This window comes from Pogona vitticeps, chromosome 4 (assembly GCF_051106095.1).
Source record: "Pogona vitticeps strain Pit_001003342236 chromosome 4, PviZW2.1, whole genome shotgun sequence".
Taxonomy (NCBI): domain Eukaryota; kingdom Metazoa; phylum Chordata; class Lepidosauria; order Squamata; family Agamidae; genus Pogona; species Pogona vitticeps.
The window spans coordinates 156,700,563-156,723,451 of NC_135786.1; the positions used below are offsets into that span (position 1 = coordinate 156,700,563).

A 22,889-nucleotide genomic window follows, 5' to 3' on the forward strand; every position below is an offset into this window, starting at 1 on the left:
ATCAAGCTACTGATAGCTTTAATTCAGCTATGAAAAGTGAGGAAAATGTGTCCAAAAAGTCATCTTGATTAAACAAAAAGGATCCAATAATCTTGCTAGTGTCTTTCCTAGTGGTTTTTTTTAAATTTGAAACTCAAAACGTTTCCATTCCAAACAGTGCGGGAAAAATATGGACATGTGCTTGCTGTGTGATCTTGTTTCCCAATTAGTGATGGAGCAGTAGATATAAACTTAGACTTCTTTATAATCAATTCTAATATTTGTATTGAATATTTAATTTGAGAAATATAAGTATTTCCCAATCATAATAATTTATAAGAAGATCAGTCTTGTATATTACCTTATTCTTGTTGGAACATAAAGCTCAGGAAATGCTTAGAATGAAAACACAGACCTTATTAGTTCAGCCTTTTCTTTGGAATATTCTGTTCTTTATATTTGGTAAGCACATACATTGTACACGTCTGTAAGGAATGGAACTTGGTATCCAGTTGCAAGTATGGATGTAGGTTTTCTTAACAAAAAACATGCTTTATCAACCAAAAGCATTTCAAACAATGAGAACAAATTCCACAGCTCTTTTTCTCCTGGTGAAGTATGAGCATGAATGTTAAGCAAGCTCCTTTTCCAAAAATTGTGCCGCAAAAGGCATGAAATTTATATATTCTGTCTCCCCGCCCCCCCCCCCCGAAGTAAGGAAGTGATATTGCAAGGGAAAGCACAAGATATAAGCTACCACAAGCTTGTTTTGGTTTTTCCCACTGGGACTTTTGGGGATTTTGTTTAAAGAAGAAGAGAATACTAACCTTGTAATTTATTATTCTTTTAAAATTTGAAAATATTTCGTGTCTAATTTATCATATTTCCTGGCAATAAGCATCCAGTAATAATGAGTTAAATAAGTAACAATTTGTTCTGCTTTCATTTTCTTCAAACCTGCTGTGTGAGGTGACTGGTTCACCCTGCCTAATGGTAGGACAGTTCTGACTAGTATGAGAGGATAACTAAAACTTGCTCTCGCTTGAAACTTGAAAAGGAACTAAAAGGAGAACAAGCGAAGTGAATGTTCCATATTTTGATTCTGTTTTCAGTAGGTTCGAAATGGTTACATGAAGGAGTTTTCTGCATTTGTGTTTTGCCGCAGTTTTTCAAAAAAATTCTTTTACCACCCATCTGTGTTTTGTTTTGTTTTTTCAAAAAGCTGCAGATATATCTTCATGCCTTCCTTTAAACAATGTGGGCCCTTCAGACTGGTTTTCCACACTTAACACAGTAGTGCAGGATCAGAACAGTGTGTTTAAGTTAACATGAGTGCCATCTAGTGCTATGTTTATATCATTTCTGAGCCTGAAACTGAAGAAGCTTTCTCAAAATACACAACATGATTAGTTGTTTAGAAGCTTAACAACTACAAAATCTAAAGACTATTTCACTGCTTACATAGAAGCAGCTATACATTTATGGTGAAAAAGGAGCCAGCCCTTTCTATCTTGCAGTGTCTCCGGCATCAACAGATCTTTGTTCATCATTTGTACAGTACAATTCCTAGAGGTAGTTACGTTGGTCTTGAGCAGCAAATCAGCTGAGCCTTGTGAATACCTTAAAGACTATCAGATTTGTTATTATTTAAGTTTTCATGGAGTGGAATTTACTTCACTTCATAACAGGAAATGTTATCCTCAATTGTTTGTGGATGTAAGTGTGGTGGTGGTTAGGAAACAAAGATATAAGAGAAGCACAATTTCAAAAATGACCAAAACATTTTGAGCTCCTTTGTTAGGGCAGACTAGTCAACATGATGGGATTCTTTAAAAATTAATTAAAAATGCAGGTATTTTAAGAAGATTGTTCCCCCTTTGGTTTCATTCGTTTTGTTTCCCTTTGGTTTCATTTGTTTTGTTTCTGATGCCTTGTTCCTTTTTTTCTTATGGAGATCTGGAAACACACACACACACAAACCTCTAAGGAGGAAAAATGGGGAATTTATAGTGAGATCAAAAGCAAGGTGCAAATTGTTGCACTTTTATGTAAAGCTGATGAACAAAGTGATTGTTTACTGCAGCAATAACTATTCATAATATCATCCTAGGATTACTAAAATAATGAATACTGATAGTGGGGGACAACACCTTCACATGAAGCCTCAGCATATAAGATTAGATCCAGAGTTCTTCAGAGGAGAACCCTCACAAAATGGAAGGTCCATAGCAGGAAGGAGATATGACAGCATTTTTAACTAGCTTCTTCCCCCAACTACAGCCTCCTACTCTTGAAATCTGCTCACAGAAAAATTGCTTCTTTCAATAGAGATCAAAGTTCCTGCAGTAGAGGCTTTGGGGAGAATGAAGCATTTTCCCTCTTGTTTTTGGATGTTGCCATTTCTGATATTCAAATGTGTGACCTTTTTGTTCTTTTGCACAGAGTTATCTGTTTGCTATATCCAGAAAGCAGAAGGATGTAGTAGTAGTAGTAGTAGCAGCAGCAGCAGCAGCAGTATTTTAGGTTTTGGTGGTTGGTTGATTTTGGTTTTTAGTTAAAACTTGTATCTGTTTGACATATTAAGCCCTAAATGGCTTGGGCCCTGGATACCTGAAGGACCGCCTCTTTCCATATGACCCTACCCGGCAGTTAAGATCTAGCCAGGGGGCCCTTTTGAAAGAGCCGTCCCTCAAGGAGGTAAGAGGGATGGCTTGTAGACAAAGGGCCTTTTCGGCAGCTGCCCCCAGACTATGGAATGTCCTCCCGACTGAGATTCGTCTGGCACCGACGCTGATGACATTTCGGCACCAGGTCAAAACCTTCCTGTTCCGGAAAGCTTTTAATTGAAATAATATCAACTGTAGGTCCTGATGGCAATTTTTAGAGTATGTATATGTTTTAATTGTATTTTAATTGTTTTATCTTTTTATTGTATTTTAATTGTTGTAAACCACCCAGAGACCTTTGGGTAGAGCGGGTGGCATATAAATAAATAAATAAATGAATAAATGAATAAATGAATGAATGAATAAATAAATAAATAAATAAATAAATAAATAAATAAATAAATAAATAAATAAATAATACAGGTCAATGTTTTTATAATTTTGATTGACTGTATCTGGTATTTTTGAATAACAATACCTGAACATACAAATATATTAAACATTGAGTGATATTCCAAAGAGCTACCTGCAAATACTCACTGCTCCTCTGCCCTAATTGAGACTTTCTGGTTTTCCCATTTTGGCTGGAGAGTCTTCTAGAATTTTGTGTCAACTTTTGGAAAACACAAGGTATAGTAAGGAGAAAAAGGAACTTTTGGCATGCACATGAGCCATATTGCAAAGTTGCCTGTGGAGAAATAGTTGCAGTGAACAGAAATAGTGTCACTGGTTTGGTTTCAAACTGGAAGCAGAATTGCTCATCTTCATGGATGTTGTGTTATAGATAGGTGGCATGCAACACTGTTGGTTCTCTGTACCTTTCAGTTTCATGAACCATGGGCCCCTTCTGGTGAAAACTATCAAGAAGGGAGAGTCATCAGGAGCTCTAGGTGGAAGAGTTGCTACTAATCTTCTGTACCAGCGTAGATTCTGGTGACCTGGGTGTGAGGGAACTTTCTGTACTTCATTTGTTGTGGACAGGCCATTATCTGGTGCAATTTGGTCTCACTGGAACCCATAGTTGTTGCAGGGGTGGAGGTCAGACAAAGGCAATCTGCCTCAGGAGGTTTATGGATCCAAGTGGTTTCCTGGTTGCCTTAGGGGAGTTCCCTGTCTCCTTGGCAGGTGATTCTGTTGAATTCCTGGTTGATCTCAAAAGCCATTGACATGATTGCTCCTAAACATCTCCTCCAACAAAGTAGAGTCCAACTGGCCACCTGGTTTACTGGAGAGCTGGTGGTGATTAAGTGTGCAGGACATTGATATGAGTGATGATGGCTGAAAACTCAGAGGGTCTGTTTTCTTTGTGATTTCCCTCTTGAGTTTTATTTGGATTGTTGGTGGGTTTTCTGTTGTGTACTGAAATTGGCTATTTTTTCTGGTCTAGACATTGTTGGTCTTTAAAATGTTTGTTACTATGTTTTCGTTTTTTGTCTAAGCCATCAATCAATCAATTATTTGCGGTCAAAGAGCAGCAATATATTACAATTAAAATATAATTTCCATAACCTCTAAAAACAGGTGATCCATTATAAAACATTAACTTCCATGTTAACATCTTCTTTTAAGACGTCTAATAACATAGTAAACAAGCACAGATAAAACATAGGCCAAAAGCCATTATTGCATCATTGATGGTTCATTGTCATAACGTTAGGCCAGGGCAACCAGTATGTCTAAAACATATTAAGAGGATTTTGCTTTTAAAGGCAGCTGATAATTTTTTTAAAATTTTAAAAAATCATGTTTCTTTCAAAGACACTGAAATCCTGTTGCTTAGCATAGTAAGTTGCTGGAGGCTTATTGAATCAATGGGGATTTGATGACTCAACTCTTCCATAAATTTCATTGATTCAAATGAACTTACTCTAGTTGCAATTAGCACACTAATACAAGTTAAGAATCATTAGAATCAATGGAACTTACAAGGGAGTTGACTGCTACTTTAATGCAACATACTACAGTAAGTAACAGGATTGCAGCCAATGAATCTTGTGTACTGTTTGGTTTATCTCTTTAACACCTGATCTATTGTTACTTTATTTTGGCCGAGACTTTGAATTTTCATTGTGCTATTATTTAGACACAGAAGACCTGGCATATTGTTTACTTGCTTCATCATCAAAAGAGATTTTAATCGGGATGAAGGAAGATCTGATATTGGAGAAAATGGTTGCCTGGACGGGCAGATAATAGAACATCCTCTCGTAATGAAAGCAACTCATTGAGAAAAGCATCAGTTCAGCCTCTCTGCCTTTTGCTGAATACAGATGATTGCCATGATTAACCCAAATGAGTGACTAGGGATTTATTGTTTTCTTAGAGATAAGACATGGATTTCCGTCATTGGCACTTCTGGCAAGTAGCTTGAGCTTTGCTAAATGTATGCTGCATTGTTTTAGTGTCATTGTCTTGGACTCTTTTACTAATTCATGATTAAGACTTGGTTTTTTTGTTTTGTTTTGTTTTGTTTTGTTTTAAAGACACATTGCAGTTGTCTGAATTGTTTTGTCATTTGGGCCACAGAAGTTAGTCCTTCTTTGTATCTTGTGTTCTGCAGCCAACAGTGCTTTTTCAGTTCCATGCTTGCCTGTCTCCCCAAACCTGAAATAAATCAAAGTTGGTTGAGGCTCAGTCGCAATAAATCAAGACCTGTCCAAAACTGGAGCCTGCCCAGTCAAAATGTCATAGCTTGGCTTTCACTGAGGATTAATTAAAAGGCTGATATAAAGCCCAGATGTGCTTCAGGAGAGTAGCAAAATGCTTGGTGGTGGCCATACTAAAAAACCAAGGCTTCCTATGAATCTGCCCACCCAAGTATATGGAGTAGGATAAGGCTGGGAGGGGGGAAAGGTGGGGAAAAAACTGAGTCAAGTATGTTCTCAGATTTTTACAGCGTTTAGCTGGTTGGAAAACAAGACAAGCTCTATGTTGCAGCAACTCTGGGAAAAAAAGTATGTGTGTGTATGTGTGTAAACTAAAACAGGAACAGCAGCAGAAGCAGACATAATTGTTAAGAGTTACATTAATCAAAGGGGAGGAGAAAGCTGACATAATGAATAAACTTCTGCACTTTTATGGCAACTGCCTCCCTCGCTTCAGCAGTGTCTGCTAGATGCCTGTTTTACATTAAATTCCTAAACATTGTTGAGATTAAAATAATGCAGTGAAAGATTTTTGAGATTCTGGCATAATTGGCTGCTAAATGATGCTTATTTACATTTCAGTTTTCAGTGCAAGTTATTTTAAAATTACCAATAAATAAAATTCCTACCCATCAGAGCTTGAAGAAAAAATTACAGTGAAATTAATATGAGCAAGATATAATTATGCTTACACAGAACAAACACATTTTTGTTTGGAGGAATAATTAAGCATTACAAATTGCAAATATAATTCAAATTCTGTTAAAATTTCACCAATTAAAGGTGAGATTGTAAATACGGCTATTATCCCTTTTGAGATAAAGTTTGATTTTCTTCTTTTAGGTGCCTCATGAAATAATATAAATTACCAGGAAGTGTTTAAGAGGTGATTAATATAGGACGAGATTCACAAGAGGATGTTATGGAGCCATTCTGTGGTAGAAATGTTTGCCATTAAGTGATACAGGGGGTGGTGGTGAAATGTGGCATCCCAAATGCTCCCAGGTGTTGATAACTTTCTTCGTGTGATCAAGTATATGAGTGAGCTGGGAAGTTTTATCTGACATCAGAGTTGATGGATGACTAGCTTTTCCAGCCTGACATGAATGATTACGTCTTTGAGGAAGGGGATGCTATTGTTGTTTCCTTCTCTCTCTACTACTACACATGTCATCTTGAATGGATGTCTAGGGGAGGCATTGACTCTGCCACCTCTGTTTAAATATAAGATCCAGATACAAGATGACATACGTATTAGAATAACCAAATAACCAACTTTTTAATAAAAAGAATGAAGCCATTGTTACACTAGTGCTATGTAACTATAATGTAACAAGAGGCTTAGGAAATATTTTTTCTTGCTGCTTCTGGTTGATCTATATTCTTGGCTAATAACTGGCCATGTCATGAGAGCCATCTCCATCTCCTTCTGGTTCACTTAGACAGAAACAATCCAGTCAAATTTAGAACGCATTAAAATAAAATAAAACCACATCTCTACATGTGTAAAAAAAGTCACCTCCTTTCATCTTACACTTCTTGTAACTGATTATTTTGACTTAATGGTATTGATATTGAATAAGAGCTCAAGATGTCCAACTGTATGTGCGAAAGGGATGCCAATTTGAGCATATTATATGCTGAAGGCTTTAGATCCTGTTGCATACTGTATTGCTCATAATGGTAACTACAGTATGAGCTGTGCTCCATACAAGGACTTCAACAGAACACGATGAGAATTTCTCCTATCAGCCTTTTCCCCCCAATCCCTCTTGGTGATTTTTTATCAATTTTCTGTTATGGAGCAGGGTTGGTAGAGATATCAGTAGATATGCTGCAAGATGACCTCCTGAGGGAGGCCAACAGGGTCAATATGGCCTTGTTGGTCCTCCTCGATATCTCAGTGGCCTTTGACCACGGTATCCTCCTGGGGCGGCTCTCCAAGTTGGGGATTGGTGGCCTTGCTTTGGTGTGGCTCCGTTCCTTCTTGAAGGGCCATCCCCAGAGAGTGCAGCTTGATGAGATGACTTCCACCCTGTGGATCCTCAATTGTGGGGTTCTGCAATGGTCGATCATCCCACCAGTGCTATTTAAAATGAGCTGGGTGTCATCAGTATGCTGATGACACCCAGCTCTACCTCTCCCTTTTTCCAACTGCAGTAGATGCAATTCTGACCCTTGAATGCTGCTTTGGGACCATCCTGGGGTGGATGAGGGCAAATGGACTGAGGTTAAATCCAGACAAGATGGAAATCTTGTGTGTGGGCGGCCCTGGAATCAGTGGGTTGGGAAATCCCCTCTCTTTCAGGAGAGTGACTCTTCCTATGAAGAATGAGGTTTGCAGCTTGGGCATGTGCCTGGACCCGGATCTCACCCTGGAAACCCAGGTGACAAATGTGGTCCGAGCAGCCCATTTCCATCTTCGGAGGATTGCCCAGCTGCGTCCCTATCTAGATGCGGGTGCACTCACGATGCTGATTCATGCCCATAATCTCAGGAATAGACTACTGCAGTGCTCTCTATGTAGGGCTACCTTTGAGGTTGATACGGAGACTTCAACTGGTCCAAAATTCGGCAGCCACATTAATAATTAGGTGAAGAACTTCCAGCACATCTCCCCCCCCCCCCACTCTGGCCGCCCTTCATTGGCTACCGGTTGATTTCTGCATCGACTTCAAGGTTATGATGATAACATTCAAAGCCCTAAACGGTTTAGGACCTCGGTACCTGTCAGAACGCCTGCTCCCAGCCAGTTCTGTCCATAATACCCGTTCTTCACAGGCAGGGCGATTGAAGGCCTTGACCCTGAAGGAGGCTCGGAGGGAAAGAACAAAAAAACAGGCCTTCTCGGCCATCACCCCCTGCCTGTGGAACAACCTGCCAACTGAGATCCGCCTGGCATCCTCGCTGGATGGGTTCAAACAAGCATTGAAAACTTGGCTCTTCTGCCAGACTTTCCCATGGTATTAGGTTTTTGAGTTCTCGGCCTCCCTTTTGCCATCCTTTTTGCCATTCCTTTCATCACCCTTTTTACCATCTTCATTGCCATCTGTTGTGATTTATCCTGTTGGTTATTATTATATTTGTTGAATGTATGTATATATTATAATTTTTTAAAAAATCCTGTTTTGATATTGTACTGTTTATCTTGTTAGCCGCGCAGAGTGGCCTGGTTGCCAGATGGCACGGGGTATAAATCCAAAAAACAAACAAACAAACAATATCCATTTTACATCATGAAAATTTAAAGATGCACTGAATTCTTGGATGTTGCCATTAACACACAATGATTCCCGTGTACATATGCGTAATGGAAAACATTATACATTATGTTGAAATTCTCTTCTTACACATACAATTCTATCGAGACTGTTCAAATGCCCTTTGGTTTTTATTTGACATCTGGAGATGCTGGCCTAATTGTCACCTAGTATTGGCTTTACTGTCATGCTTATTTGTCACCAACCTGAAAGATTTCCCAAAGATTTCTGTACCCTAGCTATGCAGCAATGAAGAACTGTTTTGAGTTGCACCATAATGTACTGAGTTCAGTTTGAAATTGATTTTTAAATAAAGACCCTTTAATTTATGACTTGAAATCTTGGTTCTTCCAGAATATGGTAGCAGGGGGCCCAAGGGTGCTGGGGGATGCTTTTGGATCTCATGGGGCTGTATGTTCCCATGGCAATTGTAAAGCTTTTGCAATTCTCTATAGTTTACAACCATTAATTATTTGTTGCTATTATTGATCAAAAATAATAGCTCCTTAGTTCTGTGTGCTTATATGGAGTGTACTTTGCAAATCTCAAAGCAGCTGTTCTTTGCCATTTCTATTAGGAAAAGTCAATTTTTGAAAATTGTTTATTTTAAAAAAATCACTGCCGTATAGGCAAAAAAAGAGTAATAATTACAGTCTTGCGCTGAATTATTAGCCAAGGAGATTGTGATTTTAGAAGGAAATGTCAGGGAACAGCAAACTTATTAATATTTTATATCATTGTAAGTTGGAATGGTTAGAATTAAAAAATTACAGGGTTGGATTAGCCATTTATTGTTCTTATTGAATTCATTTCATCATTATCATGGTCAATGATCAATAACCATTATCCACCTGCCTACATACTGTTTTCAGAACTGGTAGAAAATGTAAACTCATAGATGATGTTTGAGACTTAAGATATTTAGCAGTATAGTGATAATGTCTAGTGAGGTTGTTTTGTTTTGTGCAGTTTTAGTTACTGTGCAAAATTGGACTTCACATGATTCTCCTTTAACTGTTACATACTTTCCTTAGGATAGTGCAGTGGCAATATACCACTGTGTTAAATTTATAATCAAACTCCAGTTGCAAAAACTGTTTCAATCTGACAGTAAGTTAAGCTTTTCCTATACGTGGGAAGAAGAAAAAAGATTTTTTAAAAATGAGCAGTTAAAACTGGACAATTAGCCACTGTACGCCCTCAAAAGATTTTTCATTGTAATATTTTTCTTTCTCCTGGGTGGTCTGTAACTTCTCTGGTTCTTTCAAACATTTCCTCTGCCTTATTCCTCTTTTCTGTTTTGTCCTCTTTCCTCTGTTGGAGGTCCCCCCCTTCTCAGACACCATCCTTCCTGACCAATACAAGCTTTTTCTTTCTTTCTTTTTTTTAACATGATAGGATTTTTATTAAGATGTAAATGAGCAAAGCAAAAGATCAGTGACTTAAGCAGAGTTGATCAAAGCTTGGAAAAGAGCTTAGGTTTCTTTTTTTTAAAAAAATTACAGCTCCTAGTATCTCCTAACCAGCATGATGACCATGTTCTGTGAGAATTCTACAGTCCCCAAAAATAATTTTTCCACACTCTAGATTTGATGAGAACTGTAGAATGGGAAACGTCTGCTTCTCCAAACTTTGATCAGATGGCTATCTGGAATTCTATGTGATGGTTAATTTCTAGCCTACCTTTTGCGTGTTTAAAGAGACTTCTTCCTGATGTTTATTTTCCCATTTGAGTTGACTAACTGAATGAATTGCTAATCTGTATGCGTAAATCATTATTTCCCATAACATTAGCTGCCAATCTTAAGACAGGAGCCTAATAGTTATTTTTTAAAAAAAGTGGTGAAACAGCACTGTACTCAGTAAATGGGCCTTAACATTTTGACATGGTATTCTATCCATAAAAAGGGAATATTTATGGCTAGAATACCAAGGCCATGCTGAAGTAAACAATGGCTAAAATCCAGTCACAGCGTAGTAAGTCACACTGGACTAGGCCCACCGAATCAATGGGCAATTTGATAAGTCAACTGCTTACTTTAGCATAATAAATCACAACTAGAGTAGAGTTGTTAATGCATGGAATTTACAGAAGAGTTGAGACACTGATTAGGTGGGCCTGTCCTAGTGCGGCTTACTATGCTAAGGTACAGGATTTCATCCAGTATGTAGTATTGCTTATATAATAACGGAAGTGGATTTGCACTGAGAATTTACTGGTGTAGCTAGCTCACATGAGAAAAATAACTTCAAAGAGCGGTATTAATGAAACTATTTTCCCATATGACCCTCTCTGCCTGAGTTTTGAGGCCTTTTTATTTTTAAGCAGCCTTTTGACAACAAATTACCTCCTGAAGATGGGGCTTTTATTGGGCATGTGCTGCATTTTTATACTGCTGTGTTTAATTTACTTTTTATTTGTAATTTAATCATAACTGTTCTTGTTATTATTTGTACCTTTTTTAAATATGATTTTGAACTGCTGTGGGAGGTTGGGGAGAAAGGCAAGATATAAATCAAATCAGATAAATGAAACTTGATATATAAATATCTGTAAGCAATGTTTTTTTCCTTCTACTGCTTGTACTGCTTATGGGATTTCTGTGTTTCCTCATACATGACAGTGTTCATGCAAGTCAATTACATGTTCCTTGGGCAAATGAGGAGTGATTTGTAACATATGAAAGAATGGCGTATGTTTCATTCATAAACACTATTTAAGTCTGTAATTAACTATTCATTTCTGTTGTAGAGGTAAAAAAGTACTCTCTCTAAATCTAATTACCTACCTCTTCGTTAGTTTCAATAATTTAAGGAGTTGTAACTTTTGAAATCTATATATTAAAACAATGGAAGCCATTTAAAAAGCGGCCGTTTAAATAGTGATGGTTCTTATATAATGAGAAAAGTATCGCTTTCTCCATCTTCCACCCCACATTTTTTCTAGTCCAATGTGGTGTAACATATTATTGAAAAAGTTGATTTATTATGGCAAATAATGGTAATTGTCTTCAAACTGGGATATTCTTTTGATTTAAATGAAGAATATGTTGGCAGAAAGGATAAAAGGGATGCTTGTTTTTTCTGGTAAGCATCTGCCGATTAGTTAAATATTTTTATCAGCATGACCTCTGTTCTTGAGTTTACACATACTTCCTCTTGTTAGTACTTTGAGATGGGCTGAGTTCCTTTCAGAGAAACAACAATGTTCCCTACTGACATTAACCCATTTTTGGTATCATGCCTATTAAAAGCTAGCCTTCCTAATTTTCCTTTTTAGAGTAGGGCTTGACACTGAGCTTGATCAGTTCTAGTAACCCAAAGGTTTCTGCTTCATTAAAAGTTCACATCAGGTCAGGCATTTTCCAGTGTATTTTCTAAAGACTTGACAGAGCTAATTTAATTTCTCATCATTAATTCATCCCCTAACCCCCCCCTCAAAATAAATGGTTCTTCACACAAATCCAATTTAGCTTCAATATACCTTATTTACACTGTCTTTTATTGCAAGCTGCTGTTCATCTAGCTGTAAGGTTTCCCAGCTGCCTTGAGTTTTTCAGTTGAGCACTGAAAATGATTTCAGCATGGTAGAATAATTTTACTGCTCAATTTGGAAACAGTCTCCAAATTGTGAAAATGTACTGAGCTTTATTTATTTCTTCCAGTTCAGTGGGAACAAAAGAAGGATTCTTTATGTTATCTGCCACTCTTTAGCAGTGCTTTATCTAGACTCTTCCGTTTCTTGGAAGGTCAGTAGCAGAACTGTTACAAATTAAACATTAGTTCTTAGTGTTGTACTTTTGCCACCCTCTGAGGGACTAGTTATCCTGCCCAGAGCTTAAGTGAACTATTGATATAAATAAGGAATGCAGTGAAACTCTGTATGGGCAGCTAGGGGCAAACTGGCAGAAAAAAACAGGTTAGAGTTTAGGAATGAAGCAAAAGAACATGAGGTTTTCTTAGGAGCAACAGCAGGAAGGAGAAAGGCCTTGCATACACCTGGCCTGGTGAATATGCACGTCTAATCAAATAAACCAAGGCCCCAAATGTTCATATATATGTTGCCGCAGGTAATGAATAGTAATACTTCTCAGGCATCTGTATTTTGGGGAAATGGCCTATGTAGGATGTACAAGCTTAGGCTGAAGCTATATTTAGCAGTATCCATGAATCTGCTTTTGAGGAGAAACAGAGGTAGGATCAGCACAGACAGCAATGTGGTCATGTAAACAGTCACACTACTTGGTCACTACTATTAATTACAGAGGTGGGATAGGATCTTCCCACTACTATGCCTGTCTTTGTTTGCAATTCAACTTTTATGACAGAAATATTTCTTGTTCTTCTCCCATATGTCTCCTTTGTCAAATCCTGTGGAATGATTTGCCAATATAGCAGTGACTATGATGAAACAATGACAGTGACACCATCAAATATGGCAAAACCTCTTTTTGTTGTTGTTGTTTAGTTGTTAAGTCATGTCCAACTCTTCTTGACCCCATGGACCAGAGCACGCCAGGCCCTCCTGTCTTCCACTGACTCCCGGAGTTTGGTCAAATTCATGTTGGTAGCTTCGGTGACACTGTCCAACCATCTCGTCCTCTGTTGTCCCCTTCTCCTCTTGCCTTCACACTTTCCCAACATCAGGATCTTTTCTAGGGAGTCTTCTCTTCTCATGAGATGGCCAAAGTACTGGAGTCTCAGCTTCAGGATCTGTCCTTCCAGTGAGCACTCAGGCTTGATTTCCTTCAGAATGGATAGGTTTGCTCTCCTTGCAGTCCAGGGGACTTTCAAGAGTCTCATCCAGCACCACAGTTCAAAAGCATCCATTCTTCGGCAGTCGGCCTTCTTCATGGTTCAGCTCTCACTTCCATACATCACTACTGAAAAAACTTTGACTATTTGGACTTTTGTTGGCAAGGTGATGTCTCTGCTTTTTTAGATGCTGTCTAGGTTTGTCATTGTTTCCTCCCAAGAAGCAGGCGTCACCTGGTGACAGCAGGTGGCTGCTGTCACCACCCAAGAAAGTAAAATCTGTCACTGCCTCCATATCTTCCCCTTCTATTTGTCAGGAAGTGATGGGGCCAGTGGCCATGATCTTAGTTTTTTGATATTGAGCTTCAGACCATTTTTGGCGCTCTCCTCTTTCACCCTCATTAAGAGCTTCCTTAATTCCTCCTCACTTTCTGCCATCAGAGTGGTATCATCTGCATATCTGAGATTGTTGATATTTCTTAATTCCAGCTTGGGATTCCTCCAGTCCAGCCTTTCACATGATGTATTCTGCATATATGTTAAACAAGCAGGGGGACAATATACAGCCTTGTTGTACTCCTTTCTAATTAAAAAAAAACAAATCAGTTGTTGCATATACAGTTCTAACTGTTGCTTCCTGTCCCACCTATAAATTTCTCGGGAGATAGAGAAGGTGGTCAGGCACTCCCATTTCTTTAAGAACGTGCCATAGTTAGCTGTGGTCCACACAGTCAAAGGCTTTTGTGTAGTCAATGAAGCAGAAGTAGATGTTTTTCTCCATAATCCAGCTCATTTTAGCAATTTAGTCTCTAGTTCCTCTGCCCTTTTGAAATCCAGCTTGTATTTCTGGGAGTTCTCGGTCCACATACTGCTGAAGCCTACCTTGTAGGATTTTGAACATAACCTTGCTAGCGTGTGAAATGAGTGCAACTGTATGGTAGTTGGAGCATTCTTTGGCACTGCCCTTCTTTGGGATTGGCCACCCTGTCACCAGATGAAATGGCAACATAGATCTATTCAACTTTTATATTGGCATGCAGTAGTAATTGTTACAATGGGGTTGAGCAGTCGAGTACGATGGACTTCCCTTTTCCCCACTTATAGGATAGCTGTGTAGCTGTGCTAATGTGAATCCGTCAGTTACCACAGTGGGGCAAATTCTGTGGGCCCAGGGCCTTATTCCATGCCCTGGTGCCTGTTGGTAGCCCCAGTCATTCCAGTAATTCTTAGGTTAAGAAACAGGGTTTCCAGGACTGAGAAAGCACATATTTCAAATTGGTGTTCTACTGTATGAAGCAGTGAAACAGTATACAGTGGTGCCCCGCATAGCGACGATAATCCGTTCCGGATAAATTGTACCTATCCGAAAACATCGCTATACAGGGCAAAAAACCCCACAGGAACGCATTAAACTCTGTTTAACGCGTTCCTATGGGGGGGTAAACTCACCGCTAAGCGGGAATCCTCCATAGGGCCGCTATTTTCACCGCCTCGGTAAGCGAGGAATCGGCGCGAAAATGCTGCGGACGGCCATTTTCTTCATCCGGTGGCCACTTTGTAACTGCCGATCAGCTGTTCTGAAAACATCGCAATGCGAAAGTCGGTAAGCAAAATGCTTACCGATCATCACAATGCGATGTTTTACCTATTAAAACATAGCAATGCGATCGCAAAAATGATCACAAAATCCGCATCGCTATGCAGATTTGTCGTTAAACGGTGCGCTCATTAAGTGAGGCACCACTGTATAAACTTTTTAGAGATGGAATATTCAGAAGACGAAAATGAATATCACTGCCACAGGTGACAGGGTCATTTGGACACTCCCGTCAGTACCAGCCTCGTTCACTCACCAGGCTTCAGTGTGCACACTCACCCTCAGTAACACTGCACCAATCACAGAAGCAGCTTGGCCGGTGTTTCTCCATCTCCCTACAGTACTGATCACTCAGCAACTGAGCGGGGAGACTCATCATTCTGTCTCCTTGTCGGAGTGGTCAGCAGTGCAGGGAGGCGAGCAAGTCCTGGCTGGACTACTTTTGCTATTGGCACGATATTACCAATGATAGACATGTATGCCACAGGAAGCCCAGTGAGTGGACTGGGCTGGTTCTGGGGGGAGGGAGCAGACACTGCACTTCGTATTCATATCTCCCATTGTTGTCTACTTTAGATAACAAACCTAGCCACAGTTACATTAAAGGAAGCATCGGTGATGTTTGAAAGGATGAACAACCTTAAAATAAATAGTCTGTTACCCTTTATCCTTTAAAACTATAGTACTTAAAAATTCTCATAGTACTTTTACTCCTGTACCCTCTTTTTTCCCTTTTGCATATGTTTAGGAAATACCGTAACATTTTAAATTATTTATTGAAATCATATGCTAGGAGGTAGTCAACCAGTAGGTGTAATTTCATTGCAATGTTAAAAAGCCATTGTTATGTGCTCTCAAGTCGCCTCCAACCTATGGCAACTCTATGATCGCCAAAATTTCCTGTTCCTCAACTGCCCTGCTCAGCTTTAGCAAATCAGTCCATCTCATATTTGGTCTTCCTCTTTTTCTGCTGCTTCCACCACTCCCAGCATAATGGTCTTTTCCTGAGAACTCTGCTTTCTCATGATGTACCCAAAATTGAAAGGCCTCAGTTTCAATCAATCTTTATTTTGCAGTCTCCGACCCATTAAAAGGCCTCAGTTTCAACATTTTTGCCTCCAGAGATAGTCCAGGCTTGGGTTGATCTAGAACCCACTTGTTCATCTTTCTGGCAGTCCAGGGTATCTGCAAAGCTCTCCTCCAGCACCACATTTCAAACAAATAATTTTCCCCCGTGTCAGCTTTCTTCATACTGCATGCTAAGGTTTAAAAGTTATTTGTAAATTAAGCAAATAAAAGTAACAAACACATACAAGCATCGCTGCTGGGAATATGATCATACAGTATACTTGCCTTCTAACAGTTAATGTAAATCAGTGCAGAAAGTGGGATGTAATTCAAATAACCATGTATTAAAAATAATCTTGCTTTAGATTGCCACAATTAAGTTTACATAGTCTACTGTGGCATTTAAGACTAATCTCTGAGTACAATAACCAGACAGTGTGACCTTTACATGAGAACTGCATTGCATTCTTTTTCACATTGATATTAGTCCTAAAAATAAACTGGCAAGAGTTTGAAGGGCTTTACATTCTTGATTAAAATGATATGTGATTAATTAAACTGAGGTGAGTAATGCAAAGAGACTGCAAGATCCCAGAAACTATAGATCCACCTTGATTTAAATTTGCTGCCTGCTTTTTCCGAGCATCCAGTTTTGTACTTCTTATTGTTGCTGTGTACCACATATTTTGACTTGTATGCAAATACTTAAAATAGGCATATTTTATTAAAACTGAGATTTACTTAAGATTGTATTAGGCATTCTTGCTGTGTTTGTATGATATAATTCAGTTACATTATTGTTTATTTTAAGACTGGCTTCCTGTATCTTTGCTATTAAATAAATGTTTTGAAAGTAAACATTAACATGGCTATCTAACTGTGGTCATATATAATAAAATTATATATGTATGACTGTTATTGCATCAGAATGTGAATGGTGATGGTTGTTTGAATATTAGTCCTGTTGGAGGTAACGCTAATAGGCCATACTTAATGTGAAAAGCTACAGATGTATGCTCATAGCTCCTGGTCCAGGACATTTGCCCCATGCAATGCCTTGAGTAGGTGAAGCATGAAGTTAACTTATAAATAAACAAAAGATTATTGTGATCTGCAAAGATACACCTTTGATTACTGATGTAATGGCAATTACAGTTTGCTTTGCTATATACAAAACCGTCCTCTTTGTCACATGCATATTATATGTACATTAAATATTTTGACCAGTCCCATTATACAAAGGGTATACAGTAATTTTTAAATGGAACTTTGTTAAAGCATTACTATATATGCTATGATCTGAGCTTTGGAAGATATACAACTATGTACCTTCAAATTTGGCTTGTAATATTACGTATATTGTTTCTCTCATGGGCAGAGCCCACTTCTCTCCAATAACCTATGGATTACGTAAATACTGATTAAGTGGTCTGTGTGCCCCCTGCCCCGCATGTTTACGCAAGATACTACTGTTTAAATGATGTATATATATATTCATTCAGTTGAATACTCAGTTTTCTTTCTTTAATCAGCTCTTTCAAGACAGAAAAATGAGTCTTAGGACAGAGAAGGGTAGGATATTGATGATGATGGGGATAAAGGTGCCATCCAATCAGTGTTGTGCATCGTTCAGTTCAGTTGTGAGTAGGCAATCATTTTCCTAAGTGTTACATAACAGCACTGATGTTACCTGTCTGTCATGGGTTTGGAGGGAAAGTTCCATCCTATGGGGAGTGGAAGGCGGGACATCAGGAGGAGGGGCTGTACTGTATAAATATGTGATGCCTGTGTGGAGAGTTTATGAGACACTGTGAGACACTGGGTTGTGACGAAGCAGCAGCTGGGAAGAAGAAGCTGTTGTGGGAGTCTGTGTGTCAGACAGGGTACTGCTGTGTGTCAGAGTACCAACCTGATAGGTTCAGGTGTCTGTTGGTTAGCCAGAACTGATAGGTTCAGGGTCTGTGCTTTAAGTTAAGGGTTCTGGGTGAACCAAACTATATGCTTGTATGAGTGAGAAGAAGCCACGTTACTTTATCCTATTCACCTGATTGTTTATTTTTCCCTGTGTGTATTTAAAATAAACCTTATTCCTTGTTTGTTTGAAAATCCATCCCTGGTCTGTGTGACTTCTTAAAGGGAATGGTTGGTGGCAGCTTAGGGTAACTGTGTGACATATCCCGGTAGGTCTGGGTTTGTCACATTGATTGGTGTCCAGCGTGTGGGATACGACTGGTCCAGTTGTCCAGCAGTCCAGCAAAGCCTTGGCAAGTGTGCCCAGAGCAAGGGGGGTCTAGTCAGGGACAGTCTGAGGCGCGTAGGTAATCTTCTAGGTGTACCTCACGGGGAGGTGCGCTAGTAGAAGAACGTGCCAACTGGGGAGACTTAGATTAAGGTGCTCTGAGGCAGCCTAGTTTTGGCGGGAAAAAGCTGAGGCAAAACTGCATAGTAACAGTGAGCTTGCCAGCTGAGAGGCCCAGCAGAGGGGGGTAGGCTCTGACTCGATACTGTTGCAATTTAAGTGCTGAAGAACAGCAGCAATCTCTAGGGGGAGCTGGTTCTGAGGCAAAAGGAAAAAAGTGGTCGTTTTATTTTGAGGCTTGACTTTTTAAAGCAGCCTGTTCTGAGGGGGGATTATGCCCTTGACTCGAAGCCAAGTAGCAGACATGAGTGAAGTGAAAGACCCCCAGGTTGACCAAGGTTCTGAGGATGAATTTGGCTCAGTGCAAGGTGACAGCACGGGAGAACAAAACCCAGAACTCAGAAAAATACTCCTAGCCCAACAGCATGAACTGAGGGTGAGGGAAATGGAAATCAGAAGAAAAGAAAGAGCTGAAATCTGTCAGGCAGAGGCAGATGCCAAGAAAAGGGGAATGGCCATGAGGATAAAAGAGATGGAACTGAAACACCAAATTAGACTGGTACAATTGGAATTGAAGTTCCTAAATAAGTTTATTAACAATTTATCAGGGGAAGAAATGTCAAAGAAGGAAAAGTATGAGGCTCAGGTCAGACAAAGTGAGCAAGATCTTGAAAAATATACTCAGCAAAAAGACATTAAATTAAAAGAAATCAGAGATAAGACTGAAGAAAAAGTAAAAGAGATAAAAGCTAGGGCTGAGGAAGAAATTTTACAGATCAGGGCTGAGTTTGAGGCCAAGCAAAAGGAGCTGGATTTGAGAATAAAAGGGAAAAGCCAGCAAGGGGGAGGGGCCCATGGTGAAGGGAAGCCCTCAGACATGAAACTAAGACCTCAGATTTTGGAGGGAAAACCAAAACAAGATGAGAGAGAATCAAAATACACCAGAAAATGTTATTTCTGTCAGGGAAAGGGTCATCTAATCTCAGAGTGTGAGAAATTAAAGCAGCTAAAAGGAATGGTGCCTCAGAATTCTAGTGGGACCAAGCCAAAAGCTGTGTTCTGTGTCCAGAAAGAGCAAGGCTCAGTGTCACAGAGGGAGCCTGTTGCCATGACTACTCAGTCTGGAACAGCTACCTCTGCTGATCAGGCTGAGGAAAATGGTCCTCTTATAGAGGTAAAGCGCTGCTTGCTGATAAAAACAGATTCTCAGTTGTTTGAGACAGCCGGGGTGGACGTAGGAATACTTGACCGTCAGTATAGGGGGCTGCGGGACACTTGTTCCCAGGTAACCCTGTGCCATCCAGATATTATTCCTCGGGAGTTTATAATCCCAAATGAGAGCATGAAGGTGGCAGGTATTGAGGGGCAGGTAATCTCTCTGCCAGTAGCAGAGGTACCTGTCAACTTTCAAGGCTGGAGGGGAGCTTGGCGGCTAGCGATTTCATCGACTCTGCCAGCAGCCGTGCTCGTGGGAAATGACCTGGCTGAACATGTGAAACGGGTGCTAGTGATTACACGCTCACAAGCCACCACAGGGACAGTTCAGGGGGGTAATGATGAGCCAGAGACGGAAGCAGAGGGGAGTTCAGAAGCTGTGGTGGAAGCCTTAACCACAGACAGCAGATTTGGACAGGAGCAAAAGGCAGACGCCACTCTCCAAAAGTGTTTTGAACAGGTGACTGACGCCCAGCTAACACCTGAAACCCCAGTGAGATTTCTGGAGAAAAAGGGGATTTTATATAGAGAAACCCTGAGGGATATCTCAAAAGGGGGAGATGGGATCAGAAGTCAGCTGGTGGTACCTGAAAAGTATCGCCCCATGATCTTACAAAGGGGTCACTCTGACATGTTTGCTGCACACTTAGGGGTGAACAAACAAAATTGGGAGCAGATCACCCAGGATGACCCACAAGACGTTGTGACTTACATAGACACCTTGATGAATGACCTAAGGAGAAATCTAGAGCTAGCAGCAGAAAACCTGCAAGCTCAGAAGGTCAGACAGAAAACATGGTATGACCACAAAGCTAGAGAGAGGCACTTTGACCCAGGGGAGGAAGTGCTTTGGCTTAGGCCCTGCAGAGAGAATAAACTGCAGCTCAAATGGGCAGGACCATATAGGGTCATTTCCAAGATGTCAGACCTGAACTACCTAATAGAGCAGGAGGAGAACCAAGCAAGGAGGGTGGTTCATGTGAATGCCCTAAAACCCTACTACAGAGGGGAACAGAGGGTTTTATTCGCGATAAAAGCAGCTGAGAGTGAGGAAGCTGAATTGCCCTTCTGGGAGGGTAGAGGAGAAGTAAAATACAACCCAGAGGAGGTAAAGATCAGTCCTGCACTCACCCAAGACCAGCAGCAAGAACTAAAAATGCTGCTTAGTAAATATCAACAGGTGTTTTCTAACAAGCCGGGGATAGTGAAGGGAGTGATGCATCGGATCCACACAGGGGATGCACCCCCGCAGGCAGTATCCCCATACCGAGTAACGGGACCCTATAGGGACAAGGTGCGGAAGGAGCTGGACGAAATGCTGAGGGAGAACATAATCGTCCCCTCTTCTAGTCCTTGGTCCTCTCCAATAGTCCTTGTGGACAAGCCTGATGGGAGCATTAGGTTTTGTGTTGATTACAGGAAATTAAACCGTGTAACCACTCCTGATGCCTACCCAATGCCCAGGCTAGACAACCTGATTGAAACCATAGGGGGTTGTCGGTTCATCTCATCATTGGACCTGGTAAAGGGATATTGGCAATTAAGAATTGATCCCAGGGATCAAGAAAAAACTGCCTTTTGCAGCCCTTTTGGTCTCTATGAGTTTCGAGTCCTGAGCTTTGGTCTCAGAAATGCACCAGCCACATTCCAAAGGCTGATGGACCAGACCTTGGCAGGGCTCAGTGACTTTACAGTGGCCTACATTGACGACATAGGGATCTTCAGTAATACCTGGGAAGATCACCTGATACACCTGGAGTTAGTGCTGCAGAGGTTAAGTGCAGCAGGGCTAACAGTAAAGGCCAGCAAGTGTCAGCTGGGTAGCCCAGAAATAAAATACTTAGGTCACATGGTAGGGGGAGGAATGATAAAACCCCTGGAGGCCAAAATAGAAGCTGTTCGAGATTGGCCTAGACCCACCACCAAGAGAAAAGTCAAATCATTTCTTGGGTTGGTGGGCTACTACAGAAAGTTCATCCCGAGGTTTAGCGAGATTGCGGCTCCGCTGACCGATCTGACGAGGAAGAAGGCTGATGACCGCATCCCGTGGACCAGCGACTGTAAGGCGGCGTTCCAGAGGTTGAAGGAGGCGTTAATCAACTATCCTGTCCTGCGTGCTCCAGACTTCGACCGGGAGTTCATCATCTACACCGATGCATCTAACAGCGGGGTAGGAGCAGTTCTGTGCCAGGAGGATGAGAATGGTGACCAGCATCCAGTGTCCTACCTGAGTAGGAAACTTCAAAAAGGTGAGAGACATTTGGCAACCGTGGAGAAGGAGTGTTTGGCCATAGTCTACGCGATCCAGAAGGCCAAGCCTTACATCTGGGGAAGACATTTTATTCTGTGTACTGACCATTCACCATTGCAATGGTTAAAGACAATGAAAACCCACAATAGCAAACTTATGAGGTGGGCTTTAAACCTACAAGACTATGACTTTGAAGTGAAGGTGGTCAGAGGGTCAGTGAACTGTGTTGCTGACGCCTTATCAAGAAGACCTGAAGAATGAAGACGGCGAGAGAACATGGACTATGTGTATATAATGATGACAAAAGTTAAATGTACCTGGTTTTGAATTTGGTTTGTATGAATAAAGGTAAATTGATGTAATGTATATGGTAAATGTTTAAATGCCTAAATGGTAAATGTTTAACTTAGAATGTAAGTATAAGTAAATATGGTATGTATAACTGTTTTTGTATATTTTATACAGGTTGTTTTTTGGTGAAAAGCACGTTAGCTTTCCCCCTACAAAACAACTTATAAAGAGGGGAGGTGTTACATAACAGCACTGATGTTACCTGTCTGTCATGGGTTTGGAGGGAAAGTTCCATCCTATGGGGAGTGGAAGGCGGGACATCAGGAGGAGGGGCTGTACTGTATAAATATGTGATGCCTGTGTGGAGAGTTTATGAGACACTGTGAGACACTGGGTTGTGACGAAGCAGCAGCTGGGAAGAAGAAGCTGTTGTGGGAGTCTGTGTGTCAGACAGGGTACTGCTGTGTGTCAGAGTACCAACCTGATAGGTTCAGGTGTCTGTTGGTTAGCCAGAACTGATAGGTTCAGGGTCTGTGCTTTAAGTTAAGGGTTCTGGGTGAACCAAACTATATGCTTGTATGAGTGAGAAGAAGCCACGTTACTTTATCCTATTCACCTGATTGTTTATTTTTCCCTGTGTGTATTTAAAATAAACCTTATTCCTTGTTTGTTTGAAAATCCATCCCTGGTCTGTGTGACTTCTTAAAGGGAATGGTTGGTGGCAGCTTAGGGTAACTGTGTGACATATCCCGGTAGGTCTGGGTTTGTCACACTAAGCATGATCCTGATTTACCATGGCAACC

General features: G+C 40.4%; 1 protein-coding gene across 2 annotated transcripts in view; it reads left to right on the forward strand.

The window, feature by feature from the left end:
- The window catches only part of GMDS (GDP-mannose 4,6-dehydratase), a 393,997-nt gene that overhangs the window by 147,623 nt on the left and 223,485 nt on the right, over positions 1-22,889 (forward strand). The gene's annotated exons all lie outside the window — the stretch shown is intronic.